This window comes from Galeopterus variegatus, unplaced genomic scaffold, assembly GCF_000696425.1.
Source record: "Galeopterus variegatus unplaced genomic scaffold, G_variegatus-3.0.2 Scaffold419, whole genome shotgun sequence".
Taxonomy (NCBI): domain Eukaryota; kingdom Metazoa; phylum Chordata; class Mammalia; order Dermoptera; family Cynocephalidae; genus Galeopterus; species Galeopterus variegatus.
The window spans coordinates 760,802-767,868 of record NW_007726530.1 but is presented as its reverse complement, the minus strand read 5'-3'; positions in this window follow the sequence as shown (position 1 = coordinate 767,868).

Sequence of the window (7,067 nt, the reverse complement as noted above, 5' to 3'; positions counted from 1 at the left end):
TCTTTAATTTTTTGAGCCAAGAAATAAAATTAGATATATTCTAAAACACCAGTTGCAATTCGTTAAAGCCACAACTCTTCATGCACGAATTTTTAAGTCTAATTACATGAGATGCTAATAGTTACTCAGTTATTCATTCAGCTGTTAGAAAGTGGAGAATGTCTGGACAGCAGAGGAAACTTTCCATGCAACACGGAATGGGGTTCTTGCCTCTCCTGTGTACTTGTATTGGGTCATCTCATTGAAAAGTCTTCTCCTTGGCTAGGTTTGACTAAATAAATACTAGATGGTACAGATATATATATTTGAGACTCTACCAATTTTATTATCTTTTCTAATTGCCTGCTAGCATATTAGTTCCAGAAGAGCAGGGATGTGTCCTGTTTGATTAACTGCTGTATCCCTACAGGACAGAACTCAGTAGTCATTTAATAAATATTTGTTGAAGGAATGTACAAATAAATGAATTTCTCTATTAGATATATTTTGTCTATTATTGTTAACTGAGAATTAAGCAAATTGTTTAAAATTTGTATGTAAATATTTTTTTTAATAAATAGAACATGTCTTAAATGCAATGGGGAAAATTATTGAGTCATCCGATAATTTTGAAATGTAAAGTACCTTTAATACATATTTAAAATTTTAGCTCTGTGTATGGGTATATACATATATTTTTAATATATTTGACTGTATTTTATAAACTCTTTATCTATTAGAAGAATACTTAGTGATATTATTTTTGTGACCCTATTGTAAAAGAGAATTTTCTTTTAACTAACAAGTATAAAAGAAAAAGAAAAAACAATCACTAAAACCTAAATGCTTATTGACAATTCATAAAGTTAATTTTAGCTTACTCACTTAACAAGCATGTTCTATAAACAAAACACTTTATAATACAAATGTAACCATGATCTTAAGTAACAAATTTACTTATAGCGTTTCTCCATTGGGAATACATAGCAGTAGGGCATGTGTAAAATCACCCATTTGATGAAGAACACTCCCGTCCCAGCACTTGGTCTAAGTCATACAGGAGATCAGTGCAAATGGTTCCTTGCTCCTTTTCTCCCTTATGTTTTATAACTTTACCTTTTTTCTGGATCCTTAGCCTTGGTATATAAAGATGCTTGTCTCCCCATATTCTTCTCTTAAAGTTAAGGATCCTCTAGGTACCACTCTATTCCTTTCTTCTCATTCTCTAAAAATAAAAAAGGTAACAAAAGGAGTAAAATAATAGGATGTCATCTTATTTTTCCACTGCCTTCCACTTCAACACATCTTTCTCCAACTCAGGGCTCTTAGGCAGCATGTTGCATAGCATTTAGAAATATGGGCTCCGAAGCCAGACAGAGCAGGTTCTAATCCTGGGTATCTCACTTCCTGGCTCTGTGTTAAGTTCTTTAATTTTTGTGTGCTATAATGCCTTTATTTTTTAAATGGTTATAATGATTGCATTTAACTCATAAAATTGTTGTGAAGATTAAATGAGAGACTTTGGGTAATGTACTTAGAAATGATATTACTCAGTACTTACTGTATGCTAAGTACTGTCATTGTTATTAGCCCATCATTCCTCTAAATCCACCATCTGAATCTTGTACTGGCAAAGATCATGAATGCCTAGAGTGACTATATTTCAGGGGTGCCAGGGACAGTCCCAGTGTACACCTGTTCTCTCATCATAATGAAGAATAGTGTTCTGATTCAATCTCAAAAATGTCCCAGTTTGGAAATAAATTACAGTCATGCTAGAAATGACTTTGCAATTGAAAAATCCAGTAGGCCTTTTTTTGTATCTTCCCAGCAGTACTTTAAACTATGGTGTATACCATTATTTCTGAAATCCTCCTTCTTTAGCTTTTGTAATTGGAAAAACAATCCCCATGTCCATTCTACCTTTCCATAAGGGTTACAAGGACTTAGGCTGGCAAGCCCTCACACAGATTCCCATTATGGCCCAGGACTTCCAAAAGAATGCTCTCTGCTCATGAATTTGACCAGGTCCGCAAAGATTATACCACTTCAGTAGTCCTGTGATTATTATGTTCATATGCATTAATATTGAAAATACATAGCATTTAGGAAATAACTATGTTCCATCCTTTTATTCTGCTAAACACTTCTAGCAGTTGGATTTCAATTTCTTCTCCAGTATTTCAATTTCTAACTTTTAAGATGAAGCACTCTTTCTTTAGATTTCACCTATGACCTCTTTAGTGAGTAAAAACATCAAGGTATAAAACAGCAAACTTCATGCCTGAAAAAAATCACCCATCTGATTCAGGAAGTCTATTTCTCTGAAAAATAATTTCACTGTGCCAAAATATATAAAACTCTTCTTGAATCTCAATCCTGTGACATTCATTTCATGCATAGTAAAATCCAGAATACTTTTTGTAATTATGGAGCACCAGATTAACTGTAGATGAACTGCAGGGCAGAGAAGATCTTTCATCAACATCACACTCTTTAAATCGTGATCTTATGTGGGAGAGAGGATGAGAGATGCCCAGTTAACAGATGGAATTAAGCTACTCCTCCAGGTTTGAGAAAAGATCATCCAGAACCACATTCTTCTCCCAACCAACTCTTCCTTTTATTTAACCAATTAAAAGTGGAATCTAACACACCAGTGAGCCTCTTATCTGTGTGCAGTCCCAGTGTCACAACATTTCCTGATTGCTATCAGGCAGTAATACTCAGATTCTGTCTGCTCTGATTCATCACTTGCCCATCTTTTCAATTAACACAGAATCTTTACAGACCAGGAAAAACTGTAAATTTGCAGTTTGTTTATCTGGGGACTACATATGTTTCCTTAAACTTTTCTATAAGCTGGTTTTCCATACCTCTACTTCTTTGTCTGGATCTCAGCTACGTAACACACAACTCAGAACTGTGGTTGCTGTAGATCTGACTCTTAAATGTTATCAATTAACCAGATTCATGGCTACCTATGTAGTTGGATATTCTAATAATAACCACTTCCAGAATTTGTTAGAAGACAGTTGCGTCCTTTTAGAGGTCAGTTCCCCAGCTTATCCCTTTCCCTCAGCCCTGGCTTCTGCCTCTGCTCTGATATTCTCACATGTTGCTGGACATTTGTTAGAAGACAGTTGCGTCCTTTTAGAGGTCAGTTCCCCAGCTTATCCCTTTCCCTCAGTCCTGGCTTCTGCCTCTGCTCTGATATTCTCACATGTTGCTGGACACCCAGAATGTTCAAGTTTGAACATACCCAAGCAAAAGTAGTATTCTTTTTTTGCTTCCACTTATTAGCTGTCAGACCTTGAGACCTTTATGTATTGCTCCCGTGACTAAGTTTTCTAATTTGTACAAAAGAAGATAATAATGCTATTCCTCCCTATTCAACAGAGTTTTGTATAGATGAAACCAAAATGTGGTGTTATATATGAAAGTACTTTTTATTTATAAAGCAATATACAAGTTATAATGTGCTATTATGATGCTAGTAATTCACAAATGGGTATGTGTGTAACGCTCCATATAACACATTTTATTGGGAATAGAATCTGTGGTGTATCAACTTAGATCTTGAATTTCAGTGTCTCCTAATGTCTCAGGCAAAAGAAGGCCCAGCTAATGCATCATTTACAATGGGGAGAAAGACAAGAAAAATATCATGTGACTACTATTCCAATTCTTTTTTTGTAGTTGATGATAGCATTTTATGTAAGCCTGATTCACTTGTCATTTCCAACATGTAGGTGACTAGGATGACTGGATAGTCAGATTTTAAAAAATTGCATTCAATCTCATTGCTCTTGTGGGAGGCCTTCAAATTACATTTAGGTCAGAAAAAGTGAGTAGATTGTTGGACAGTCTGATCTAAACACTTGTCACGTTATGTGAACATAATCCTAGAAGGACCCTAAAGCTGCAAGATGTTACCTTTTGAGCCATACCTCTTTGTGATGATTTATTTTCTTACTTCACCATTCTTTTTGTCATGCTTTCACTCAGTAACCACAGTTGCTTTTGCTATAACATTGTTTTTCATTTAATTTTTTTTTTGCTCATACTTTTTCAACAGTGGAACTTTCTGAAAACATGTGTATATATGCACACATATTTTATGGGCTAGATTTTTATTAAATAGTATAAATATTGCATAAGAAAAGAAAGTGTAAAGCAAATGCAGAATAGAAATAATAAAAGCTCCCATTTATTCAGAGGCTGCTGTGAAAAATGTGTATATTTATTTGTAATAGCATGATACCATAATTTTACACAAAGTAATTAGGTAGAAATGACGTGATATATTTGACAAAAAGTACTTTCCGAATACTAGTGAAGTAGAGTAAAATTACTGTGGTTTGACGAATTTGCAGTCCTAAATATGCCATACTGAGCATATTCCTGAAAAGTATAAATTGGCATTGCTTAAACTTTTGGTGAAAAGTCTTTTCAGACATACTAACAATAGGACCTATACTTATTAAGCTCACTCATTTGAAATAATGGATACTGGCAGGTTGAGTGTACAGTTACAAAAAACCAATCACTTACTGAACTCTGAGTTAAGAGGAGGAAAATTCTAGAAAACAACAGTAACAATAAAACTTAAAACATGTTACAAGAGGGGGAAACAAGGGAACTCATATTTATTGAGAGTCATATTGGTAAACGGGGCAATAAAAGGGGTTAAATTTAAGATATGGTTTTTATGGCCTGTGGATCACAGGATTTAGAGACAAAGCCCAGAAACTGAATAATGAGGCAAGTGTCCTTGGAGACACCTTCACAAAAATCTGGGACTCCAAAGGGCCTCTGTGTTAGAGTGAAGTAGAAATAATTCTTGTTATAAACTACAAGAAAAATGACCTGTTGCAAGTCTTGGCATTAAATGGAGTAAAAAGCTCTCCTTTGATTTGTAACCATAAAGTGTTCTTTGCTTAAGATTGAGGAAATTCACATTTCTTGCAGAGTTTAAAAACAAAGTCAATTCCGCTTTAAACCATTCTTGGTTGATAGTACTTCTAAGCAATTGGTAGAAGTGAGTGCTAAGTCTTTCTGGGGCAAGTCACTTAAAGTAAGGCCTTATAGTATTCTCTCGGATAAAGATACAAAAAAGATGAACTCACAATAAAAATATAAAAGAGAAAAGAAAAAAGGAAACATGAGCAAGAGCAAACAGAAGACCTTACACATCAGTATAAACTTGCAAAATCTTAATATTTTAAAACCCAAATATAAAAAGTACATATAATAAATTTAAATAAGTGAATAAAATAATCAAAAATATTTGAAAGAAAAAGATAGACTATTAAAGTGTCTAAGCATATTTGAATAAAGACAAACTTTTAGCTATGGAAAATATGAACATTGAGATTAAACATTCAATAGATATGTTTAGCTGAATTAAAGAGAGAATTAATAAACAAATAGAGAGAGGGAGAGAAAGAGAATTTTAGATTCTGTCAACTGCATAATACACACCCCATTTGAGCACACATAGAATATTTAGAAGAACTTTCCACTTAACTGTGCTCCAAAGCAAGTTGCAACAAGTTTCAAAGAATTGATGTCTTACAGACTGTTCTCTGATCATAACACAATTATATAGTAATAAATAAGATAAATATAACTTTAAAAACTCCATATGTATGATACTAAGAAACAAACTTTTAAATAACTCATAAATCAAAGAATAATTCTTAATAAAAATTAAGAAATATGTAGATCAAAGTGATAATAGAACTACCAAATAGTCATATTTGTGGTATCAAGCTAAAGTAGCATTTAGAGAGACATTTATATTCCATATATTACAAATGAAGAAATGATGTAAATGAATTAACTAAATGTCTAACATAAGTCAGTAAAGAACAATATAATAAATCAAAAGCAAGTAGAAGGAAGAAAATAATACACACCAGAGCAGACATTAATGTAATAAGAAATAAACATGCAACAAAGAAAATACATAGAGTAAAAAATATTAAGTATTGAAGAGAATATGATGCTCTGGTTTAGAATACTTACATACTTATATATTACAGGTGTGAGTATAGCTTGGTAAAACCACTTTGGAACACAATTTGTCATGTATACCATAGTTGAAAATGGACATACCACACAACACAACAGTTCTAGTCCTAGCTTTCTATGATACAGAAACTATTGAGACTGAAAACAGGTGCAGAAATCTTCATAGAAGCACTTTCTGTATTAAATCATTAAATTTTAAAAAGGTGTAAACAACATAAATGACATTTAAAGTAAAATGGATAAATTGTGGCATATTTATACAATAAAATTCTACAGAGTAATTAAGATTAATGAGTTATAGCTACATGCAGTAATATTGACAAATCTGAGGAATATAATATTGAACTAACACAGCAACACAGAGAATAATAAATACTATATTATAAAAAATTAAACAAACATATACAACTAAACAGTATACTATCATGGATAAACAGTTATATGGTAAAAGTATAAAGCAAAGTAGTGAAATACAAGCACAGCTTCAGGAGAGTTGTTTTCCTCAGAGAGAAGAGAAAAAAGGAAAAGAGATGGAATCAGAAAGGGGCATAACTGAATGTCAAAGGAAATAATTTTCTTTTGTGATATTGGGTTGTGAATTCAGGAATGTCCATCAGACCAGTATGCTTTATGCTTTAGAGATAGTTCATAAGTATTAGTTTGTCAAGGAAAAGAGATGGAATCAGAAAGGGGCATAACTGAATGTCAAAGGAAATAATTTTCTTTTTTGATATTGGGTTGTGAATTCAGGAATGTCCATCAGACCAGTATGCTTTATGCTTTAGAGATAGTTCATAAGTATTAGTTTGTTTCTTCTCAATACTTAATAATTTTTCTTTCTTTTTTATTTAATGATCCCTACACTTGGAAAATGGTGTTTAAAAAGAAAAGGTACCCTTGTTAGGCAAACTTGAACTGGCTGCATGGGCAAGCTATGGGTAGACTCGACACCCCAGTCTATAAAACCCATCTACCAATAAGAAATTCAAAATTCATGTTTTTAAAATGTGCTTTTTACGATAGAAGTATCCTCAAGAAGAATCAAGCCCATG